Source organism: Numida meleagris, chromosome 5 (genome assembly GCF_002078875.1).
Source record: "Numida meleagris isolate 19003 breed g44 Domestic line chromosome 5, NumMel1.0, whole genome shotgun sequence".
Taxonomy (NCBI): domain Eukaryota; kingdom Metazoa; phylum Chordata; class Aves; order Galliformes; family Numididae; genus Numida; species Numida meleagris.
Genome location: NC_034413.1, coordinates 35,568,121 through 35,593,970, shown reverse-complemented (window position 1 = coordinate 35,593,970; position 25,850 = coordinate 35,568,121). Strand labels below are relative to the sequence as shown.

The 25,850-nt window shown below is 41.6% G+C and overlaps 1 long non-coding RNA gene across 1 annotated transcript in view; it reads left to right on the top strand.

The window, feature by feature from the left end:
- Positions 1-25,478, top strand: part of LOC110400686 — a 30,206-nt gene extending 4,728 nt beyond the window's left edge. The window contains exons 2-3 of the long non-coding RNA XR_002440030.1: positions 18,403-18,544; positions 25,311-25,478. This is a non-coding gene — a long non-coding RNA (uncharacterized LOC110400686). The remainder of the gene's footprint in view (positions 1-18,402; positions 18,545-25,310) is intronic.

The window sequence follows — 25,850 nt, the reverse complement described above, 5'->3', positions numbered from 1 at the left end:
CAGGGTAGAGCAAAGCAACTTCAAAACTGCAGCATTGTGAAGAAATAAAGGGAAGTGGGGAGTCACTTCCCAGAAAGGAATTCCCTCTGAGGCAGTCATGTCATTTACAGGAGCGTGTAATCTTAGAGTGACTTGAAGCTTCCTCTGTCAGAGTAACCAAAATGAAGACAAAGTAGTGTTCCTGTTCCTCTAAACAGTCTGCTTAGAAACTTTTCAAAGGCATTTTTTCATTGTGTTGCGGTAAGGGAATCCCTACTGCCTCTGACCTTGTAAACAAAATCAGAATCAACTTGGAAGTGTGGTATTGATCGGGATCTGGAGCAGTTAATTGCCATAACTGGTAACATGGGGCTGTGTGTAACTGCTTTTTGGTTGAGACACTATACCGGGTCTGGAGAGACATTCAAAACTTGATCCAGAGTTCTACGTTTGCATTTAAATACTTGTGGGGATCATTCACAAAATAGGAGTGACAGCTGTGTAATACATAGATCTATTCTGGCTCTGTAAGGGAAAAGCTTGGCCCACAAAAAAACGTGGCAGCATTCTGATGGCTATGAGCCTTCAACTGCAATGCACATGTCATTGATCACCTGGCACAAGTGTGTTGGGAAAGAAGTCTCAGCTGTTGTGGTCCCTTGCACAGAGCTCTGGACTAGTGTTTACCTTTGGAGGCCGAGTTGGCTTCTGTTAATGGACAGCTGAGTGGCAGTAAGCAAGTTGCTGTTGTTCCCTGTGTTGAAAGGGAATACTGAAATGTTTATAAAGTGTTTTAAAGTGCACCTGACTTCTTGCTGTACAATGTAGTTTGCAGGTATGGTTTTAATAGCATTTATCATATTGATCTATATTGAAACATGTGGCATGGATATGGGCAATATAAGGCATGAAACAAATTGGAGTGTTTTCCAAGTGGGGAATACCAACAAGCTTGCTTCCAGCTTCTACCTGTCTATTAGGACAGTTTGTCTGGAAATAGTTAATCAAATGCTTTTTTGGAGGTGTACAAAGGGCTTGACATACAAACTGTGTGGCACTTGGTTGTTATAAATCAACATAATGTGAGAGAAAATGAACTGTGAAGTAGCCAGAAGATTTAAGCTGCTGTCAGCTGCTTCAAAGTATCTGTGTAACTGCAATAGAAACATGGCATTGTTGCAAAGAAAATCACCCCAGTAATGACCAAAATATGACTGGTAACAAGAACAATATTAAAAAAGATGAAATAGTGCAAAGTGGGGTATACCATACACATGACCTCTTTGCCCTGAAGAAGTTAATTCTTCTGGAAGAGGTTACTGGCCATCTGGCAATTGGCCTTAACAGGTTGTGTGGGGCTTTCTGTGACTGAAGTTAAGGCTGATGTTAAAGTAATGACCAACTCTTACTCTTGCTTTTATCCGTGACCCAATGGGCTTTAATAAAATTATCAGTTTGTCAGAAGTCTGACACTGTAGATTACAATTGCACAATTAATGAGTTGCTGTAATGCACATGATGGAAGAGCAGCTTTTGTCTTGTCAAACTCCTTGTGTGGCTTTAACTCCTGTTTGCAGAAAGGAGATGCTGGAGTGCACAGTGACAGCTGACAGGATCAGTCCTGGTACAAGCTTCACTAGGGTGTCCAGTCAGTGGGCTGCCTTGTGTAGAGTTCTGGCAATGATATTCACTTCAGCATTTGTTTCTTTGGAATAAAAAATATGAGTGTGTTAAAAGGAGATGGGATCACTTCTAGAGGAGCTGATGAACTCTTCCAAGAGAATACTTATCCCCCTGGAATAGGCTTTAGACTTAACTCTATCAGTTGAAAGAAAACATCTTCTGTGCCTTACATGAGGTCTTGCTTTGGGACAAACACTTTCTGCTTTCTAATGAAAAAAATCCTTGCAAAGACCAAAAAAAGAAATAGAGTAACTGGAGAAGTCATTTTGGAGTTCCACATACTCTGATGTTTTTAATGGGTAGATTTCTTTGCAAGGAAGTGTGTTGTGAGGACATAATTTTATACCTGGCAAGAGCAGATTTGGAGAATACCAAAGCTTTGTCACAGAAAGCTCTCTCTAAATACAGCAAAACCTTAGTTGGAGGAGATTCTCACTGGTTTTATTTCAGGCACTATCCTGTGCCTATCCCTGGCAGCTGTACTGCTGTTTAGGCCCCAGTGGCACTGGCTCTTACTGAAAGCATTGAGCAGCCACCCAGGCCAGGAACCTTCACTCATGTCCTGAGCTCAGCTGGTACAGTGCTGGTCATAGAGCTGGTGATTTTGATCCCAGTATATAGATAGCCATGTTCTATTGCAGAGGCTATTCCATTTCTCAAATCTGGCTTGTTATTCCCTGCTTAAGATTCTTGGCACATGTAAACCAAGAAGCCAGTGTCATTAATTTGCAGTTCTGTCAGTGAAGTTTGTCACTGTATTTTTCTAGCTTGCTCCAGATCACTTACATGACGTCGGAAGAGGAAGTGAGAACTGAGGTTCATGGCTGAAGAACCAGGTTTGCAGCCATGCTGCTTGAACAGGAAAATAGACAAAGCAATGCAGTGTGGTTACCTTCTGCCTTTACTCTTAATTTTCATGTGCAATGAGATCTCTTCAGATGATTTAGCATTCTGAATTGAGCTTATGGTTAGTTCTATGGAAACACTAGCTCTCTGGCAACCAAGCAAAAAAGGAATTGAACAGAACATCGTTCTGCTTTGCATAAATCATGGTACATGTGCATTTGAGTACTGCATCTAAAGACGGGAAGAGAAGTTGCTCAATGAATGAAGCTGTTAATCTACTTCAATATGAGTTGGTTTTGTTCTTTTAAGTTGGGACTTATGTAAGTTACTAAATTCGGAAACAGTATTTGAGCTGAAGCTGGTTGTGACTGGGGTAGCCATGATGTAATTTCTTTGTGTTCTTCCCTAGGCAACCACTTTTAGCTGCGATGAAATGGGATGTTAGAAAGACTGACCTTTTCTGTGGCCTGCCAGGGTAGTCAGTGATGCAGTGAAATATTCTTGAGAGCTCTTCTAAGGGTTAAAAAAAATAACTCTTTCTTGGTGTTGGCGTTCAGCTGGGTATTGACTAAATTGGGTTGGCTAAGGGAATAGCGGTCATGCCTATTTAAAACCTAGCAAGACACAGCTTGCCATAACTCCTTAAGAGGACATGCTCATTTTCTGCAAACGGACTTGGAAGAAGGGGGTGGTGACACTATAGCTGTGTGCAAAGAGAAATATGCACTGTATAAAAATACATATACTTAGTAATGCCCTGATAAACTCATCTAGGCTGATTAAGCATACAGTAACATTTGACTGACCTTGTCTTCTGGAGGGGTGAATGGATAGAATAAATCAGATTTCAGTCTCTGAACTGAACATGTTTAATACATTGGATAGGAAGTCAGTATCAGTCATCCTTTCCATTTGCTGGATGACTTGGTCTCTGTAGAGAAAAATCTGTCCCCCTGAGTGTTTCAGGAGATGCAATGCTTCTTTTTTCTTGAATCCACTAAAAGTGCCTTTCCAAAGGGATACTTATTTCTGTCAATGTCTGAATGAGATTTAGTGCAAGTAATGTGGCTTGGTCCTACAGAGCAAGGATTTCCCCTGTATATTATGGCCAGTAGCTGATGGCATTCCTTAGTATGTCACAGGCTGCTGCAGCTCAAGATCATGCCTGTCTGGATTCTGCTATCCAAATTATGCAGTTGCTTGCCTGGAAGGTACTGTAACCTGTTCCTTCGCTAAATGACAGTGCCCTGAATGTGGGAAGTGGCATGCAGCTTTTGTGCTTAATCAAACACTGCGTCTGATTGACTGAGGCTACCTCATCTAGACTTGAGAAAGGCGGCAGGCTCAGGGCAGGTTTAGTGCTCTCCAGGTAAGAACAAACTGAGGAGAAACAGTAATCAGCTCTTACTGTCTCACTGAGAGAATGCCTCGGTTTAATAACCTGCTTCTGAAAAAGGTCCCTGAGGAAACAGTAAGTTGTGGATGCAGATCTCTGTAGGAGTTTAATTAGGTGGTGTCCTTTAGAGAAACATACTTGCTTTTTCTCTAAGAACTGGGCTTCTACTTCCTAATTACCTTGTTCTTTCTGGCTAGAACAGCTAAAGATGGTCTTGAACCAGGTAAATGAATGCAGTGAAGTGATGTCCATAAATGCAATCAGCCACTCATTACTTGGACAAAAAATGTGATATGTAATAGCACAGGTTTGCAAGAGACTGACATGAATGTAAGAATGGTAGAAACTATTTTTAGAAGATGGCCTAGAAATTAAGTCACCTCTATGTTATAAGGTTAGATAGGTCCTCTGTCAATGGTTTACAGGCGTTTGGCCCGGTTCTGTGATGAATGGGACAGGGGATCCACAGACCCATGCCCTAGGAAAGGGAAAAGGGAAAAAAGGGTAGGGAGATGGGCCTGAGAGCAAAACAACGGCAACAATCTGAGGAGAAACAAACTAATTTACTAAATAAGATACCATAATGCAAAGCAACACACTATAATACAATATAATTACAATTTAAGCTGATAAATCCAATACAGCGAGAGAGAATGTCCAAAATCAAGGTAGGCCTTGATCTACTACCGACGATAAGACGGCTGGAGAGCGAGGTGCGACCAGGATGAGAGACGGGTGGAGAGAGAAGGGACGAGGTCTCGTGACCTGCAAATTTTTATCTTTTCCCTCTGGCTGGAAATGGTAACAGAGGAGCAAAGTACCCTGGGGACTGTAGTAGTCCTTCTCTTCTGAGAACCAGGTACATACACTACATGATGTTATGATGTGGAATACCAATAACTGAAAATCACAAAACCATGACAGTCCTCCATGCTTCAGCTGGAGCTTCCAGTGACTTCTAAATGAGCATAGCATCAAATGAGCAGAAACCTAATCAGTAATTAATAGATCTAGTTGCATGTCCCTGTCACCCTGCTGTCTCAGATAATGCAGACCAGATTGAGCCACTGAGACCTTAATGCAGCTCCTAAGTAGCTTTAACTGTACTGCAGGGATGTTAAAGGTTTCATTGTGCTAGTATTTATAAAAGCTGAACGCTCAAAGTGAGTAAGTAGTTCAATAATACAGAAGTTAAAATTTATCCAGCATCCAGGTCATTATTAGCTGATAAGAAGGCAAAATGGAAGAAGGACGATGAGAAGAATTACTGTATGTAAATATCTTAGCTTATTTGTTTTTTTTTTCCAGCTAGGTGTTCTAACTCATCTTTCAGCATGGGTGCGATCTTCCCAGATTGCCTTGTAGTTAAGAGTTCTACAACCAATACGCTTGAAGGCTTTACAAGGTTATGTCACTTGGTAAAATTAAAAATACCCCTGTCCAAGATTATAATAGGCTTTGTATGTTTCTGAAGTGATGCACCACACAGAAAGGTAACTGAAGTTTTCAAAATAAAAGCACAGTGAAGTCCTTGAACAGATTTGTTTGAATGACAGCTCTAAGGGCAGATTCTACTTCGTTTAACATAAATGATCTTGGACTTAAAACTTGGAAACAAAACAGAAGGAGAGTTCACACAAATGTAATACTCAACATTGAGGTATACACGTACTGCGTTTGGGATGGCAGCATAAACATGAGCATATTCTCATAGCTGTGCAACTCTATCTTGCTCTTTTCCCTCACTGTTCCACTGTTCATGTCAGTCTTCTCCAATCTGGTGCATGAAGTGTTTTGTAGGTGCGAGAGCAAACACCAGACTTCACCAATATGTTTCTCCATGCCTTATGTCTGTTGCTTTGATGCCCTGCTTACAGCCAGCTAAGGCAACAATCCTATTTAGGTCTTAGTTCCTGCCTCTGACAGACTCTGCCAGTATTAGCATAAATGATGACTGAATGCAGAGTTGGTGTAAGGGATGGCTTGGCTTGTTGAAGCATCCAATTAGAAGATGGCACTGGATACTGCATGCTGCAAGTAAGTAGATGATCAGATTTCATACTCAACTAGAAAGTTGTTGCCAATGTTCTAGTAAAAGCACTCCACTATCCTTACACAAAAAGAAAACTAATACTTTAGTACTGAGAAAGTAACCCTAAACACAACTCTTTTAATTGGCATAGTGCAGTACAGGCACAGGAACACAGCAGCCTGACCTAAATGAAATGACATGCTGAGCTTAAAAGCTTGTCATGTAATCTGTTCTGTGTATGTTTCATTGAAACTGTATTTCCTTGCATGGGCTCCACATTAAGGATCTTTCATGTGAGATGCCAGCTGACCTCACTTGTGGATGTTACCACATTGATTACTTGATATTTTGACATGCATTCCTTCTGACTCTGCCCCTGTCCCTTGCTTCCACTATCTTCAGTGAGTCTAGCTTGCATTTTAGCTTGAGGTTGTGTGTTCCCACTGTATTCCTTGAACTGTTAATATCTGTGTTTTGGAAAGGCTGGCTTGTACTGCAGGTATATGCTTTTGGAAGAGGGAATTTTCTTGCTTGGGGGCACCCAGGAATTAATTTCATTCATTCATTTTCATAATCAATGAGTAGAGACTGTTCCAAGTAGGAGTCTGCCTTGGCTTGCATGAGATACAAGAATTCACTTACATTAAGTAATGTTTATTACTTGGTCAGGAAACAGCCTAATGTCCCATAAAGATACTTGAGTGATGTGAGCAGACAACTTAATCTCCTGTATAGGAATGCTATGGTGGTAGTCAACGTAGCTTAAATCTGGCTGGCAGGCTGGTCCAATAACTGCATCACTTGTTTCCTTTTCCTTTAAGAGGGATTAGTAAGTGAAACTACTGAGGGTGTATAAAAAAACACTCAAAACTGTCTGAGAAATGGCTGTTTAAAGACCACATCCGTTATCCACATTGGTGAGCTAGTCTGCCCAACTGAAGTTGCCTTTTTCTTCTGCATTTTGGCAATACCTATTTCTAACAAGCTTTGCTTGCAGTGGGCATGCCAACTTTGGTCTAACTGAATGCTGAAAGAGCATTTCACAGTTATCGGCTATTTAGTCACAACTCCATTTGGACACTTTTTTTACTGCAGTAAAACGGTGCTTTCTGAACAAAATGGACTGGTACTGAGTTTTGGTGGACTTAGGAATCAGAGCACAAAACTCTTCCTTTTCCAGCTTTCCTTCCCTTGACATCTTAAGTCAATTATTCTTCTCTGAATGGAACCATCCTGGCTGACAGCCCTGCCTGTGCTATCTCTTCAGTGCTCTTGAAATGCTTCTAACTCACTTCCCACAACCATATGGCTGTCAGGAGGATTTAACCTCTGTGCTCAGTTGCGCTTTCACTTCCATGGGCAGAAGAGAAGCTTGCCCTCTGCTATTCAGGCAAACAAAACAACCACATCTTCCTAATATCAGATGATGCAGGCTGATTTCTCAGAAATGAAATAATTAAAAGGCTAAGTACAGCATGTGGAAAACAAAACAAGAAAAGGCTTCAGAAGAAAACTGAAATGTACCTCTGCCAAAAGCAATGAGACTCTTCAATAAATGGTGGAAACTATTGGTCAGTAACTACTGTTACTGATGGTTCCAATGTACAAAGTCAAATGCATCATAGTTCCTTGGATCTGTTGCTATCTGGTTTCGTAGAGTTCCATCTTATTTTTAAAAGGCATTATCACAGTACTGCTCTGAGTACCGATAGCTAAGCTTTAGCCACTGTATTGGGGGCTTCAGGCAGAGATAAGTGGTTTTATATTTTTAACTCTCCAGGCATATGTTTGTAGGTAACTTTCACACTGGGATGGCATTAAGTGCTATGTGTACACAAAAGGAGTATCTTCCTTCTGTCCATGGTTGTGGTGCAGCAAGAGGCTTCAAAGAATGTTTTGCATAGTAGGGGTGTCATACCACTGAGCTCTGTAGTTAGTGGACTGTGCTGTTACAGACAGCTACACCTTAACAAAGCTAGTATTCATTAGGGAAAGGCAACACTAATCTAGATGTTATATAATAGGTCTTAATCTTGGAAGTCAATGAGTTTTAAGAAGTTCTGGTTGTAGCATTTTGCAGCTACTGTTAGTGTTGTTGCCACATAGCTGTGCTGTAAAAGAAGCCATACAACTTCAGGTTTAGGTTCTGGCAAAACCTGGCTAGGTGCTGGCAGCCTGTATAACACAGCAGCAGTTGTTTTGCTTTTCTGCATCGTTTATATAGACTGGGAGGAGTGAGAGAGCAGTGGGTGTGTGGAGAATGCCATATGTTACCTATCAGCTGTGGCATTTGCTCACTGTGTATTTACTGATAACATAAGTTATTTACTGGTCAAGTGGTAGCCTTGAGTATGAGGAGATGATACTAGATGTCACACTAGAAGCTAACAGCAAGAACAGAGGTCTAAACTTTTACCAGTGAACTGACTTCCTGCAGTTTTAAATTTATTGTCCTAGACAATGAAAAGCAAGCATGGCATAAAGCCACACACAACCATCAAGGCAAGAATGCAACCATCCAGAAGGCACTTGGTGTAGGAAAGCTGTACTATTCAAGAGATCTTAGTTGTTTTATGTTTTGGTTTTTTTTTTTAAGCTTTCCACAGCCCTTTTGAGGTCTCAGAGATGGAAGTAATGTTTAAGCTTGTCTAGTAATTTCTTTCTTGTGTTGTAAATTACTTTCCCTGCTAGGATTCCCATGTGTATAAGTGTATGTTTGTTCACACTTATTTTTTGATAGTGACATAGTGTATCTTGTTAGGACTCCTGTTGCTACTGGGCTGGGGACCTACTTCAAATGATTTCATGTTGACTTTGTTCAAAGTCCAACGTGTGCTGGAGAGAGCTGCTTGTTGGTACTTGTACTATCCAGCAGGATCTGCCACTTGCAGAGAAAATGGTATGTAAGATGTGTACTACGAAGGCCAAAGTGGAAATGGCCAACTGATTTGCACTGTGCTTATTAAAAAGGCAAATTTCATCAAAGAAGATTGAACAGAACACTTAAGAGTCTGTCTTAGAGGAAAAAGAGCAACTCAGCTTCCCTGGGCCATTTTTATTTCCTATTATCCCACATCAAGAAGCTCTCTGCTAATTATAACTTGAATTCAATCTTTGCTAATTAACATGGATTCTAGCATTGCAGGATAATAAAAACTTCCACTCTTCCTTTATGGCTCCTAGTTCTTTGCAGTTTGCTTTCTGAACTATACCGAGTCCACAATACCAATGTCAACTGTAATCATATCAGCTGGGAACTGAATCACAATTAGGATTCAGATACATAGGGTAAAATAAATGTATTATTGAAACTTAAATTTAAGAATAACCAAACAACACTGATTCATCTGAAAAAGAAATTCTCTCTTAACACTCACAGCATTTAGTGTTGACTCCATTAGGAATTTTATGACTTCAGATGTGTCCAAGTGTAATGATTTTACATGAAGGAACAGTGTGATAGATGATTTTCAGAATGGAAACAGCAGTGGTACTCTTCAGCTGTGCTTGGAGTTGCTTACTAACTTTTCTCTTGAGACTTAATTAAAAAGAATTTTACTGTCCATCTTCATAGGAAAATAAAAGTATGCTAGAAACATTGGTTTGATTTGATTGATTGTTGCTTAAAAAGCAGCTATATTCAGGTGTGATACTTTAATATAAATTGTTATCATAAATACTGATTTCTTATAACTTGTGAATCTCGGCTTCATAGCCCTGTGGAGCTGAGCTGCAGGAATTGCAGCCTTGGTTTATGGACTTGGAAAGCATATCCACAACAACAAGTTCAGTGTAGTCGGTCACTGCAAAGAAATTCCTCTGCCCACTCCTTCCTGTTTCCTTCTGGATGGGAGATGATCCCTGTGAGCCTGTGGGATGTTGTTCTTAGCTCCTCCTGACAATGCTTTTTCCAACTGCCCTTATGCTACTGCTGTGATACATGCATCTGCTCATGTAGATGCATGAAGCATGCAGCTCATAACCTGCTGTGTCCATGTGCTGGACCAGAACTGCCTCTGCAAGCATGCTGTGCTAGTGTGGATGAAGTTGTTGGACACCTCAGGCTGGTTCTCAGTCCCAGATGTGACACTCTCAGGATACTTCTCATTTTCCTGCTCTCCTGCTGCGGCTGAGCAGATTGAGTTTTCATCTTAAGTTTCTAAGATGGCAATATCTGACAAATCTGTCCCGCAAGTTTCACATACTTGAGGAGTTCAAACCTTATTTAGTAGCATGAGCAAAAAAAGACTTTCTCCATCAGACCCAGAATTATGAATAATGGTTTGCATGTTCATGCTTTGAGTTGGTCATATTAGGAAGTCCTCAAGTAGTCAAATTCTTTGAACAGAAATTGTAAGACTGCCATCTCAGTTGTTTACTACCTCTGTTAATGCTATACAGATTTCAGAGGTATTTATAACTACCCTTGTAGGTGGATCTGCAGAAAAGCACAGCTAAAACATAGATCATTAACAATGAATTTCTGGCAGTTGTTCACAATACATTTATTTTTGTATCTTCTGATGCAATCACTTAAAGATCATAAAAAGTCTAGTTTTTCTTTCCCAGGAAACTGCTTAATCAGCTTTAGTAACAGAAGTCTTTTTTGCTGGTGGGTGGTGTGAAGGTGTTTTAGTCTGCTTTTATTTCTCACTGCTCTAGTCGGATAGTAATGGCAATAAATTACATTAATCTCCCTATGCTGAGGCTGTTGCCCTGTGATGGCAATCGGTGAGTGATTTCCCTGTTCTTAATTTATGAGCTTTTTTCATCATATTTTCTCTTCATCTTTTTGAGGATGGGATGTGAGAGTGTGGTGTGGGGGAGCTTGGCTGCCCATCGGCATTAAACCACCCCATATATAAAAGGTAAATGGAATCTAACCTTTCTCAGCATTCTGATACCATCTAAACCTGGGATCAAATACTGCTCTCAAATAATCTTCTTGTGTTCCAGCTGTGTTCAGAAAGAACTTTTAAAAATCTGTTTAACCAAATTGTGGCATTCAATTTCCTTATCTGTGTCAACAGGACTTTTCTATAGTAGTTATGCTTTTTTCACACTTCAATATATAATGCAGTCCACAATCTGACTTTATAAACATATTTACAGAAAGGGGTAAAAAACTGTATTTTTCCTGTCTGGACAGGACAGGGATGGGCCAGATGAAGTAAAAAATAAAAAAAAGCAGTCTAAGAGTTTAGCAACCTTTGCTTAGCAACCTTTGCTCTTGGTTTGGGTTTCTTGAGCTGAAACTGCAACTTGATAGAATAAGAAAGCTGGGCCTCGGGCAGAGCTGTATAATCCTCCTCTTACTGTCCTCGGAGGCCTGGTACACTGTAAATAAGCAGACAACTTGCTTGGGTTGTGCATCCCAAAGTAACTTGATGTTCTTGGCTATCTGAACAGCACAGCTTGTCCTCGCTCACACTGAATGGTTTAAAACATGCCATGGATGATGATAGCACTCTCTTCAGTTGGCCAGACCTTCAGGTAAAGTGTCCAGAGCTTGTTAATCTTTTATCGTAATTATCCTGTGAGACACATTGTGCAGTTGTTTCCCTGATTCTGTCTGGTCTTCTAAGGGCTCTGAAGCTGTGTGACAAAGGTTATGTCATGGACCAAATGTATTTCTTGGGTCAGTGCCCAGGAAGCCAAGTCTGGCACATCCTGCCCTTAATTTGGATGAAGAAATGGAGAAGTTAGCATGAGGAATTGTCTTTTATGCAAGAGACACAGGAATATTCATCCAATATTCATAAAAACTAGAAGATAATATTCTGATTCATCCTATGTGTGTGAAAGAAGAAAATCAGAAGACAAAAGGGTGGCTTGTACTAGCCTTATTTTCCTCATGCAGTCAGTGCTGGAACTGGGCTTTGCATTAACAAACCTGTCAATAAAATATTCTCTAACAGCTAGAGCAGCTCGTACTTAATGGAAAAACATGAAATGTTCCATTTGGAAACAAATGCCCTTTATGTAAGACACATTTATTCTCTTTCCGTTTTGTTCAAAGAATCTTACTTGAAGAAAAAAAAAAAGCTTATCTGTTCAGACATCCTCTGTTCATGCTGCTTATTCCCCAAACTAGAATCATAATCCCTTGTTTGGACAACGTAATCAGTTACACAAATATCAGTTGAGATAGCACAGACAGATTATAGCTTCCAGCGGGATGATGAAAGATGGGTCAGGCTTTAAATACCTCTGCCTTCATGTAACTTTTTTTTCCTAAGGATAATGTGAGAGGAATATAAACAAGAGTTCTTCAGACAGATGGCCATTATTAACCTCTCCATGAGGCACCAGCAGCTTGTAAATAAGGAGTGGTCTGGAGAGCAAGCCCTGCCTGAGAGAGTTTCCCAGACCTGGGTGCAGGAGGTCTTGCTGCACAACCTAGGGGAAGCATTGATCTGTAGCTGACAGCTAACTCTTGAGGCTCTTAAGTGCAATGGCTGTTAATTTGGGAAGATGGGGGATATTTATAAGAGCTGTTAACCATAGGTTGCTTCATTTCCTCATTTGATGTGACAGGAAGGTCATCCTGTTGTGAGTTAAGTATGGGCTGCAAAGTAACATGTGACAAGCACGTGTTTCTAGTCCAGGTTCAGGAATAGATCCTTGATGCTCCCTGAAAGTCCAGCCTATTTTCCTGACAAATTTCTTTCTAGAAATGCTTCAGACTTTGAGTGAGAGTAAAATCTCTAGGTACACCTTTAAAGATTTCACCTGGAGCATGCTGCAGCTGGAACAGCTTTAAACTGGTCCAGTTCAACTACTATCTGTTCATATAATGGTGTGGTGGGCTGCTACCCTTGTCAGCTCAGCCATATCGTTCATTTCAAGCTTTGTGGTAGAGGTTTGGGGTCAAAAAACTAGGAAGATTGCAAATATATATATTTCCTTCATAGCAGCACTGTGCCAAAACAATCTGCTTTACAGTGGTTGATGTGAATTTTCTGGTAATTATCTGAAGACTTAATAGAGGTGCAACATTTTCTTTAGTTGAAACAGAATCCAGTTGGGCAGACTATTCTAGACCATTTGTTTGCTGACTTGAGCTTGATTTTTTTTTTTTTTTTTTTTTTTTTTTTTGCATTCAGTCCTCTTCAAAACCACAGTGGTTTAGGGAGCTAGATCTGGGAGTGGGGGAAACTGGGTGCTGGCTGCAATAGCTGCCTCTTGGCAACCCATGCAGTAGATCTTCACAATATGATAGATACCATTCTTTAAGATTATTAGGTACCTAGAACTTCTTTCTGTAGCACAGCTACTTCATTTTAGGCTTCTGTAATTGCAGGAGACTGAAAGAGATCGTGGTCCTGTGCAGCAGCTGAGAGCAATGAGTGACTTCAGTGCAGTCACCACTCAGCTGTGAAAGCGCCCATGAGCATACAACAAGACCAAGGAGAACAAAAGGAGAAGTGAGAAACTGAAGCAAGTAGCTTCTTAGTTGCCAGTGCTTGGCTACAAATGCTTTTAAGGTTGTAAACTTAGAAGTGAAGAATATGAACTGATAACAGAACTTGCTTTCTAAAGAGTACTTGCCTCTATTGGTACTGTCTACCCTGCCCCAGTGCCTGTCTTGCAGTACTGTTTTGTGTTAATGAAATCGATGTTGTTGAATATAGATGGTGAGCTAAGTGACTCTAAATGCCAGTGAATGCTACCAGCCTAAACATGACACGCAAAATTATTCTAGGCTATGAATAGACTGCAGGTAGAGGAAATAATGTGGAAAGGAAGGGGTTGGTTAGGATGAAGAGTGATGCATTTAACCCTACATAGATCTAGTGTGGACAGAGCTCTGGAAATGCTTATTCAGCCAGCATCAGATGCAAATGCAAAGCAGGTAAAATGCAAATCATCAGATTTGGGTAGGATTGCTGTAAACAAATGCCTTGTTATATCCTAAGTTATCTAGCTGGAAAAAGGACGTTGTTCTTTGGAACCTAACAATGAATTCATTTGTGTCTTGGGTATCTAGCAGCTGTTAAAGCTGGCAACTTTAGGTACTTGTATGACAACCACTGCAGGTAAAATGAAACGTCATTCTCTGGTCTTACTGATAAGCTCATCCTTTAAGCCTCATACAGTAGACACTGATGGAATATAGTCAGAAGCCAGAAATAAATAACAAACTGCTTAATTTCAGTTGTGCTATCAGACAACTGCTTCTGTAGGATCACTGAGGACCTTTTGCAGCATAGGACTTGGGGACAACTATTGCATCTTTATTATTGGGGTCTGAGATATATACATCTCTGTATGCTCACAACTTGCAATTCAAGTGCTTCAGTTAGGTAGGAAAACTGCAGCAAGTAACCATTGCCCTGTTGGAATGATTGTTGCTGGAGAATTAAATGCACAAATGCATGCAGAGTTAGATGACCATTTTTGCAAATTGCTTCCATATTTGATCAAAAAACCATAATGAGTAAAGACGCTCATTATTCCAGGGGAAAAAAAATACCAACAAAAAACATGGTGTGACTTCATTTAAGTAAGTCTTTATGAGATGTAGTTCTAAACGTGTCTTTACCTTCAGCGTATCATAATAAAAACTGGGCACATGGGGAAGAGATTATGAGAAATGAATTAGGAAACTTGTCTGGCAAAGCGTTTTTTCACCTTTTACCAACACGCATGTAAATTGTGTAGGCTGCATGCCCAGTGTGGGTGGAAGGCTTGGAGATGATTCAGCCAAACGGAATGTAAATGAAGTCCTCTGTAGTGAAATAAGCGGGAACGTTTTGGGCTTTCATTAACTTTATACTGTAAAAAGATAATTCAAAAGCTGTTTCTAACTCCTGAAATATAGTTTTCAAAAACCTTATTAGAGGTGGATAGAATTGAGGCTTTTGTTAAACCTTCACCACAAAATGTTTGTAAATCCTCTTATGCTTGGTGCCAAGCATGACTTGAGAAGTAAAATCTTGAGAGTCTGAAAGGCATAGCCAAACTGAATTTAATGTAGAAAAGTTGCCAGCAGCTGGAGTTAGGCACTGTATTTGAACCAAAGAGGTATTGGCAACTGACTTTTAGTAAATTCAGTATTTGGGTAACGATAATCTCTTTTTTAATAACTTCAGCTAAAGACTAAAGAGAATAGCGAGCAAGATGGGTTGCTGGAAGTTGAGTATGAGTCACCTGTGCTATCTTGCTGCCCTCATAGTTCTGAACCAGCAAGTAGAAAGTCAGCCACGAGGTTTACCCAAGGCTACAGTTGGATATTTGTCAGTGTGTACTCAAAAGCTAAACTGTCGGTGTGTAATCAGCACTGTTTTATTCACAAATGCAAAACATAGCACCATGCAGTTATTATGAAGAAAATAAATCCCATCCAAGGCCAAACCAATGCGGGTAGTTAGGTGAAAGCATAATATCTTCTCTAGTTTTGGCTTTCAATGTAATACAATGTCTTGGGTTCCTGTGGGTTGTGCCTATGTAACAAAAAGAATTCAAGCTGGACTAGACATGATGAGCTTTTGCTCAAGGAATCATCACAGTGCATACACAAGAGAATACCTTTAAGTGAGAGATTGCTTTCTTGTGAATAACACTGTGTTTCACAAACAACTTCTAAAATATAAAACGGTGTTGTGCAGCTCTGATGTAGGGAAAGCACAAGGAAGCAAACACATTTCTGCATAGGATGTGCCACTCCAGTGATTCCCATTGGTCAGCATTCATATACTTCAGCAGAGCAATGTGGGGAAACAGATCCGGGCAGAGCAAATACAGGAATAGAGTATAAATCCTTGATTCTCATTATGGCAATTCCCACAGAACAAATTCATGGGTCCTTAAAATACATTATTTTTCACTGAACCCAGTGGTTGATTACCAAAATGTTAAAACTTCCGAAGTATGAAACTTAAGAAAAGTTCATGACATAGTATATGTTCCTTGTGGTGGTTTTTTTTTGGCACTAGAATAATGTCTTATTCTCCAAAACTGCCCCAATGTTTTCTTCCTCTGGATTTCTGAGAGCAGCTGGATCTGGAAGTTAAACAATTGCAGCTTTTGAAAAGAGAATGGGTTGGGAGCAGCAGTGTCATGAGGCACAGCCAGAAAAGAATTTTTGCAACAAAAAAGATCTGTTAATGAATTCTGTGTATTTATAGCTCTGCAAGCTTTCCTGCCGAGTTTATCTCCATGGGAAGTTATTAGCTCAAAAGTGAGCTTAGTCACAAGCTGCTTATAGGGAATATTTCTATTTATAATATTCTTATGTCAGTAGATGATGCTTCTATGGATATTTACTATTTGAGGTGGCCGGCACTGCTCAGGTCAAAATTTATTCCTTTTTACATAACTGTCTTAATGGGGAAAGAGCTACGTGGCTATGCCAGGTGGAGAAACACATACCCTGCGAGGCTGGGATAGAAGTGAAGAGAGATGTTAAAGCTCTCTTGCTTGCCCAGTAACCTTGTATTTACACCAAGCAGCAAAGTAGGGGGTTCCCATGGCAAGGGGTGCAGGATAATGGAAATCTCTCAGTGCCGATGTTGTGTGTGTTACTTTCTCATCCATTTACTGCTTTATCTGATTGGTGGTTCATGGAACAAATATTCCTTTTGCAATGCAGAATGACTGGGCTGTACATATGTCAGCAGAGGAGAATGGCTTGGAGCATGAACTGATATTTAAGGCTGTTCATGCATGAAATAATTTGTTTTTATAATAGTGGCAGAAAGCCTGCTTATGCATCAGTGAGATGCAGCAAGCCTGCCAGTCATAGGGGAAATAAAATATGATTGTGACTGTGAATGTTCATAAATGTGAATTTAGGCCCAGATGGATTTTGTTGGGTTTCTGTGCATGCAGAACCTCCCTCCCAAATCCTTAGATTTTGAGCAAGTATGTTGCAAAAACTTCATTCTTCCATCCTAATTCTAGCTTTAGAGCTCTGCTTGAATGTCCTGTCTGCTGGCTTCTTTAGGTGTCTTGGTGAGGTTTGACTTAGAGAAAGGCCTTAGATCAGTGATATCCTGACCCTTCTACAGCATTTCCTGAAAAGGAGGATCAGTGCCTTGCTGCTAAATGCAGTGGCAGACCCAGACACAGGTAGGTGAGACCACCTGACCCTGAAGATGTGCCTAATAAGTAACGCTGGAACCATCCATAGACTTCCAGTTACCAAGGAGGAATAGTTGTCGTCTGTGTCCTCAAAGCTGTCACAGTTGGCTGCATGTCTGGCTACTTAGCCTCCAATGCACTGAAGCTTTGGAGCCATTTTTCTACTGTTTATTAAATACCAGACTTAATTTATAAAGAGGCCTGGTCATAGGAGGCTTGCTGAGCACTGCCAGCTAGCAGTAGACAAGCAGCCTAGCAGTTCTAGGAACTAAAACAGAGGAGAAATAGAGTGGTATTTGAAATGCTGTGTTACATGTGGCTTCTGATTTGTTAAGCAGTCTGATGGATACTGCAGCTGCTCAACTCTGTGCAGGCAAGTGACCGCTGTGCTAAGCAAGAAAAGTCAACCCCTGGCAGTAAAGCCTGGCTTCCAGAACAGCAGTGCATGTTTCAGTGCCATGTCCTGGGCTCCAAACAATGCAACCCTCTTGGAGAGGACATGCCTCAGGGTTTCAGTAACTTTATAACGACAAAGTTGAGGTTTTATTGGGAGCACCAGGAATACTGTACTGCACTCCAGCTGTTCTGCTGAATTGTACTGAACAGAAGAATCCAATTATCCTTTTCAGAAGGTGCAGTGTCACAGCAGGCTCTCCTGCAGTTCAGCTCATAGCAGTCTCTGTCTGCTGTGGTTAAAGTCATTAGTTGGGCTCCCTTACCAAATCCTCTAGAATGTCACTCATTTACTGACACTGGTTAGTATTAACTGCTGCGCAGGACCCTGGAGGGTCTATTTTTTTTCTATTGCATATGCTAAATGGCATTCTAGAGAGCCCTTCAGGAAGCTGAGGCTAACTTGAGTTCTTTGCTGGTGGTGCAGCACTGTGATTCATGTAACCTCAGCAGTTCACCTAAAGCCTGTGCTGCAGTGCCTGAGGTTTATGTCGGTGTATCCCTTAAAAAGAGATGTGACTCATGAACCTGAGATACCCCATGCTAATATCTGCATTTGCAATGAGCCTGACTGAAATGTTTGCAGGAGCCTGCAAACCCTGCTGCTGGATTGCTGGGCTGTAAAGGATCAGTGTCTGATTTATTTTGGTTTTGATGTAGACCGAGGGCTATGTGGTCTCTTAAGCCTCTTTGATGACCAACAGTGATTTAGCCTTATTTTATCAAGGAGGACTGGAGCTGTAGATGTCTTCATAGCTAAAAAGTCACTTGGAAGCACCAATTGCCATAGATAGGCCCTGTCATAAGCACACCTTACTTGTGATGTCTGTACCAGAGTCCCTGACTCCAGACAAAGCTCGATCTGCTAAGCCATTGCTCTGATGGTCAACCTGAGAAATAAGACTCCTAATCTGTGTTTATCTACTAGATATTTCCTTCTTTCAAGACCAGAAGAAAGTTGATACCACATGAATGGATGCTCCCAAACATCTCTACTCCCATACTCAATGTGCTGGAAGATGTCTATCAATCCACACCAAGCATGCTACGTCAGTCCTGAGAGCAAAGAGGTAATGGCTCCAAACAAAACAAGGCAGTGACAAATTTCTAACACTGCCATTATCTGCTTTGAAATGAAACATGTCAATGTGTTATGTGGAAAACTACAGTGATGCAAACAGGATGCAGGAGCTGGCAGTGTTTCATGGTTTATTACTCTCCTCCAGCATGGAGCTGGCTTTGATTCTAGCTGCACATGCAGTTTTTACCCCCCAGCCTTGCTGGTGTCTCATGTTGATATCAGCAGGAGCCTTCACCAAATACATTTGTCTTTATAGAGATAGGTTTTATAGAATTTGGCTGCGTGCCACTGAAGGACCTCGTGGTTTCAGAGGAGTTCAAGTGGTTCCTCTGTATAATTACTTCTCTGAGGAGATTAAGAAAAGCTTAAATTGGCAGCATGAATGCCTTGTGTTCAAGAAGCAGTGCATACTTCTTACCCAATCTGACAGAAGAAAATCAAGGCTCATTCTGGTTTCAGTGGAAACCAGAATGCTGCTAAATATAAATCCAACCTTTTGCTGTCTTCTGCAGAGGAGAAGCATCTCAGTGTCAGCTTTAGATAACTACTGTTATTTGCCCCATTTAACCCCAAGCTGAACTGGGTTGGACTGTATAAACATGTGGGAGGACTGCAACTTGTTTATTTCCTCTGAAGAGGAAGCTATTAAATGTTCCCTTGCTGAACCACAGTGAAGATGTGCATGGAGGAGCCCGGGGCAGGCATCATCAGCCAACTCGTATTTCTGTTTTCCAGTGGAAATGTAAGCTTAAAGTGAAAGTAGTTATCTGCGATCTGTCCAGTCCATGGAAGATTTGAAATGTTTTAATTAGTGCAAAGCACAAACTGGGTAAAGCACTTGGTGCAAAACAGGAGTTGAGGCACAAAAGTCAAGTGCACTTCTCTTGCATGCTGCTACTTATCAACACAAGGATGTCTGTACAGCTAAAGGGCAACTGCTGAGTTATCACTTGATGTAAAGGAGAAGGCTTGTACTAGCAGCTGATGTTTCCTAAGTATTACCAACAACAAATTAAAACCACTTTTAAATGCCTGAGAGGTTAAGTAACTTACTAGCTTTATGATATTGAATGGTTGATATTAGAGGCAATTAGGTGCCTCCAGAAACAAACAGTGATATCAAACTTTTACTTGTCCAAATTTTATTAGAAAGGAAAAAGTATTCTTCTGTATTATTCTGCTACTCTTGTGCTTTTACCTCTTTTTTTGGTTGGAATTGGAAATTTAATTAGGGGATTGCCTCTTTTTTCCTGCAGAAATTGTTGAACTTTTAATTGCTACAGAAGAAAAATAATCTGTGCTGCCACACAGAACTGCCAGTCTTTTCCAAATAATTCGAGGAAGCGAGGTAATTGTTTGCTTAGCTGACAGCTTGAGAATGGAACTGGGCTCTCCAAAAGCCAAAGTAACGCTTCAGGTGGTAATGGCAATCAAATAAAAGCAGATCTTAACTGTTTGTAGGCTGGAAGAAAACAGTAGTGGAAGGAATAGCAGGAGATAGAGCTGGTATTTCAACATGAACTTTTGTCTACGAATGCATAGAAGTAAAATTGGACAGAGTCTATTAATAAAAACTGTTTGTTGGGTCCTGAAAACCTAGTCACTAACTAAAGGCTACTTGCTTCTTCTCACTGGATTCTCAAAAACAGTCGAGACCCCTCCTCAGCCTCTGTGGCAGAAAGTTGAAGTCAGTGTGTTTTACCCTAATGGCAGCACTTCTGGAGCATATAAACTGGTACAGTAAGCTTACCCTACTTGTACTTAGCAACATAAACCTTTGGTATCTTTCTGTAATCCCGACTGTGCAGCTTTTCCCTGTATGGCTAACCTTTTGGGAGTACTTGAAAAAAAAATGGCAAACTCGTAACTTAAAGTTATATGAACCCCTGCAGTGTATGCATTGTCCCTCAAAGATTAACAACTGACTCTTTTGCAGTACTTTACTTGAATAATTTCCTTGACAGAAGTGACTATCAATATACACGTCTTGGAAGTACTGATTTAACCAGAGGGCTGTTATCTTGAAGTTCTTAAAGATCTAACCTCCTGTCTCACATTCTCTGATCCTTACATAAAGGCATGCTTTCCTGTGAGCCAGCTGAGAACTAAGCCCCAGGCCTACTTTGTAGAGGCACTTTGAGTAGGACTTGCCACGTGTTTGTGGCTGAGGATTTGCACTTGCTTTGCTCTAAATTTCCAAGGATTTCAACATTCAGAATATATTAGTTCAATTGGAGGGGACCTACAAGGATCATGGAATTCAGCTGCCTGACCGCTTCAGGGCTAACCAAAAGTCAAAGCATATTATTAAGGACATTATCCAAATGCCTCTTGTCTGGCATTGCTCTGTTCCAGGTGTAGACCCTGGCATTTATCCCTGCTGAACTTCATACCACTGATGATTACCTCATGCTCCACTGTATCTAGATCTCTCCAAGTTCTCTCATCCCTCCACAGTTTCAACAGCACATCCCAGTTTAGTATCACTGGCAAACTTGCTGAGGAACAACTCTGGTCCTCTATCCAGATAACTTCATAGAATCATAGAATCACAGAATTAGCTAGGTTGGAGAAGACCTACAAGATCATCCAGTCCAACCATCCACCTACCACCAATAACCCCACTAAACCATGTCTCTCATCACTATATCTAAATGTTTCTTGAACACCTCCAGGGACGGTGACTCAACCACCTCCCTGGGCAGCCCATTCCAGCGGCTGACCACTCTTTCAGAAAAGTAGTATTTCCTAATGTCCAGCCTAAATCTCCCCTGGCGCAACTTGAAGCCATTCCCCCTCGTCCTGTCACTAGTTACAAGAGAGAAGAGGCTGACCCCCAGCTCACTACAACCTCCCTTCAGGAAGCTACAGAGAGTGATAAGGTCTCTCCTGAGCCTCCTCTTGTCCAGACTGAACAATCCCAGCTCCCTCAGCTGCTCCTCATAAGCCCTGTGCTCCAGACCCCTCACCAGCTTTGTCGCCCTCCTCTGAACACGCTCCAGGGCCTCAATGTCTTTCTTGCAGTGAGGGGCCCAAAACTGGACACAGTACTCGAGGTGGGGCCTCACCAGGGCTGAGTACAGAGGGACAATGACTTCCCTACTCCTACTGGCAACACTGTTTCTGATACAAGCCATGATGCCATTGGCCTTCTTGGCCACCTGGGCACACTGCTGGCTCCTGCTCAGCCGAGCACCGACCAATACCCCCAGGTCCGTTTCCTCCACACAACCATCCAGCCACTCTGCCCCAAGCCTGTAATTTATAACAATGTTGAACAGAACTGGCCTTAAAATAGAGCCTGGGGAACACTGCTAACTAGATGTAGTCCCACACACTATAAGCCTTTGAGTGCTATTGTCGAGCCAGTTCATTGCCCAGCATAGTATGGACCTATCTCACAGTTGGTCAATTTGTCAAGAAGGATGCTGTGAGGGATGGTATCAAAGGCCTGACTGAAATCCAAAATAATTACACCCACCTCTTGCCCTTTATCTACCAAGATGGTGACCTTATTACAGGAGGAGATAACATTACTAAGGCAGGACTTCCATTTCATGAACCTATACCTGATAAAAGGCATGCAAAGAACAAAGCTTTTAGAATCCTCCAGGATAATCTCTGTAACATTTCCATGGAGGGAGGTTAAACTGACATGTTCGTTGTTTCCTTGATTGTCTTTTGTGCCCTTTTTGTGGATGAGTATAATGCTCCCTAGCTTCCCATCAGCAAGGACCTCCACTGACTCCCAAGATGTTTGGTAAATTGCTGGGGGGGGGGGTCCATCTATAACATCTACTAGCTCCTGTAATACTGTGGCATAAATGCCATCAAGCTCTCTGGACTTCTTAACTAATATGCATCCAATACAACTGTTCCCTTACAACAGCAACCAAAGATAGAAAGTCACTGCTCTACTAGTTATGGACCTCCTATGTCATTACATACTTTTTTGTTATCTGACACCATAGTGGCCAGTATTGGATCAACGTGGGCTCTGGCTTTTCTGGTTTTCTCCCTGCAGGTGCAAACTGCAGCTCTGCACTCTCCTTGTCAAGTCTGATCTTGCTTCAGGAGATCATATTTTCTCTTTCAGCCCTAGTTCTACAGGGAATTCCCTGTTCAGAAGGTGGTTCTTGAGAAATGACCAGCTCTCATGGACCGCTAAACCTGATTCCCAAGGGATACTGCTAACTAGCTCCCTTAGAAGCTCCATGTTTGCTCTCTTAAAGAGGAGCGTGTCTACTCTGCTGACCTTTTCTTATAATGATACTTTAGAGCTCAGCTATTTCACAATCACTGTCTGAGACCATCACCTGTCCCACAAGGCCTTTGCAGCTCTCAAATAACATACCTAGGAGGGCAGCTTTCTTAGTTGGCTCGCTCAGTACTTGTGACAGGAAATAATTTTCAATATGGTTTAGGAGTTTCCCAGATTTGCTTATCGCAGTGCGGTATTCCTTGTTTATGTATAAATACACAACATATCCTTTTCTTTGCATTAGTCCTACCAGCTGGCAGAGGAGCAGAAGCAGAAGGCATGGCTATAGGGTGGTCATTGCATCTGTGCCTCCTTGATGCCATGTGCTTGATAGAATGTGGTGCTGCGGGGTGAGGAGTTCCTCAGGGCTGTGGCCTAAGACTGCTGGTGGTGGAGCAGGCGAGCCGAGAGGCCACGCAGGAGGGTGGCTGGGACAATATCTATGAATCTGAGACATAGCACTAGTGCTCTGCCACAAGATGAAGGCCAGTTCATGCCTTGCTGAAGAGTGAAGTTACATTGTGCTGCTGTGGGAATCAGTTCAGCTCAGGCTGCCTTCAAGACTTTGCTGCCTGTTTAAAAAAAAAAAGTGAGCTAAACTGTGCAGAAGTGTAGCTGTAAACAGTAGGACCATTGAGCTGGAGTGCTCAAGTGCAAGGTTCAGGCCTGGCTTGTTTCATAAATCGTGTTTTGTCCCCTTTCTCAGAAGAGATTAAGCTGGTATATCCTCTTTTTTTTTGACATTAAGATAATGGAATCAAGCAATTTGTAGACTGTGCAGGAAAATAATAAGTAACTTGGTTACTGTTCTTTATTTCCAAATACCTTGACAGCAAGGGACCCCCAGATACTGTGGGTTTTTGCTCAATGTCTAAATTTGATCAAATCTGCATAAGCTTCAGCATGGCAGGTAACACTAATGGAGCACACAGGATGCAGCTGTGCCAAAGGCCAGGCACAGGTATGCAGTTTGACTTCCTACAGGTGTAAGGTGGCTGGTTGAGCTCTCAGGCTCATAGGCCTCTGTGGCTCCCAGCAGCCTGGTAGGAGCCCAAGCAAATAAAAACATTTGTCCCAGCTTTGATCTATGGCCAGAGAAGAGGAGTAAGGCTTTTATTGTCAGTTCAGAGGGCGAAAGAGAAGCTATACAAATTTTGTAGTGAAAATAATACATGGAGCTGTCATGATCTGTGTTGCAAGAAGGCACTCACTGCACACATAGTGCTGCTGCATTCCCCTGTGTCATAAAGGGGCTCTTGTTACAGCTCAGGCTCTCTGGATGGGCTTCAAAGAAGCTGTCGAGCCATGAACAACACAGGTTAAGGTGACCCTAAGATGAGAAAGTGTGGCAGCTCATAGTCCCAACATCTGACCTGCTTTTATCTCATTATCCATCCGTGCAAGGTGTGTGACTTTCTGGATGTCCTTGGATGACATGCTCTGGTGATGCGTTCTATTAGTCAAGGGTATCGACTGCATGAGTCTGCACTGCCTACAGTACAGGTTGTGTTGTGAATCTTTTCTCATCTGTGGGTATTACACTTTAAGGAGGAAAATAAAGACAGAGAAATACAAGTGTAGTGAAGGATAATAACAGCAGATGAGGGGAGGGATATGTTAGGTATCTATTGTCCTCTAAAAAGGAAGATAACTAGCCTGCATGGCTTCCGTAAGACAATACAGAACCAACAGTGTGCATTGCAGCTGGGAGGGCATGAAAAATGACAGAATAGAAGCATAAGATTGTTTTGGTTGTTCTCAAGTCAGGCCAGCTGGGGTCTCAAGTGTGGGCCAGGAATGGAATGTGCTAAAAGTGAAGCCGCCACCTCTTTAAAATGGAATGGATGACAAATGGAGGGAAAAACCCCAAATGAAACTAAACCGGGCTGTGGTCCAATTTTTTGCTTTTGTATTCTAATCTGAATGTATTAATGACTCAGAAAACAGATCAAGGAAGGGCATACTGTGCTTGTTGTGTGTGGGGAGACAAAAAAAAAAAAAGTAATTTGTAGTGAGGTAGGATAACTACCATTGCAGTGAGCAGATCAGGTTTAGAGGGGAATTTTTCCTTTTTGAACAGAAATTGTTATTTTCACAGTGTACATCAGTAAAAGAAGAGTTTAGTTGCAATGAGGATTGGCTAGAACATGTTCCCCCATACTGCTTGCCCTAAGTGGCTCCAGAGCAGGTGCCGAAGTTGGCAAGAGCACACTAATTAGCCTCCTGAGTGACAGAAGATGTATCTAGAAAAAACAATTTAGTCTTCTGTGAAAAAGATATCGATAGGATGGAAGGCAGCAGAAAGTGGAGGTGTAGCTAGAAGATAAGGTCAGGCAGAAATCATCAGTATGAGGATGGCAGGCAAGTAGCAGAGACAGGTTTCCTGAACTGTGGACTTCTGCTGTTTACAGTTAATTTGCTAAATGCAAATTTGTATGCTTTGCTGCTGAGAGATCTGTTTGGTTGTTACAGGCTTTTTTTTTTTTTTGGACAGGAGGAGGAGATGACTGTAAAGCAGTTTGAGAGACAGAGGATGGAAAGCAGGTCAGAGGAGGTCATGGGTAAAATCTGCAGACCAACTGAGGCTGAGCAGAGGAGAGTTGGAGAAGAAACAACAACCAACAGGAAATGAAGCTACAACAATAAACCTTATCCTGAAAAATGCCAGACTGTTTTTAATTCCAGAAAGAATATCTGTCTCTGTTCTCAGGGTAGGATTTCATTTGGTGGGATAGTAGAGAAAGCAGCTAGTTCACTGGGGAAAATGCGACGTCCCAGATGTCCAGATGCTGGTGAAGCACTGTGCTCTTCCTGCTGAAGTCAGATTTAGCATACATGAAAGTTAGATTTCTGGGACTAAAGATCTGGGATAATAAATGATCCCTGCAGATGAAAGAAGGACATGCTAGTCACTGCCCTGTGCCTGTGAAGCCAGGTGGGCTGGAGCCTTGTCCCCTTTGCACAGACAGCTCTGCAGCTCCCTAAGCTTGGTTACAACGTGTGCTGTTTGCTCTGGTCCAATTTTTGCAGTTTT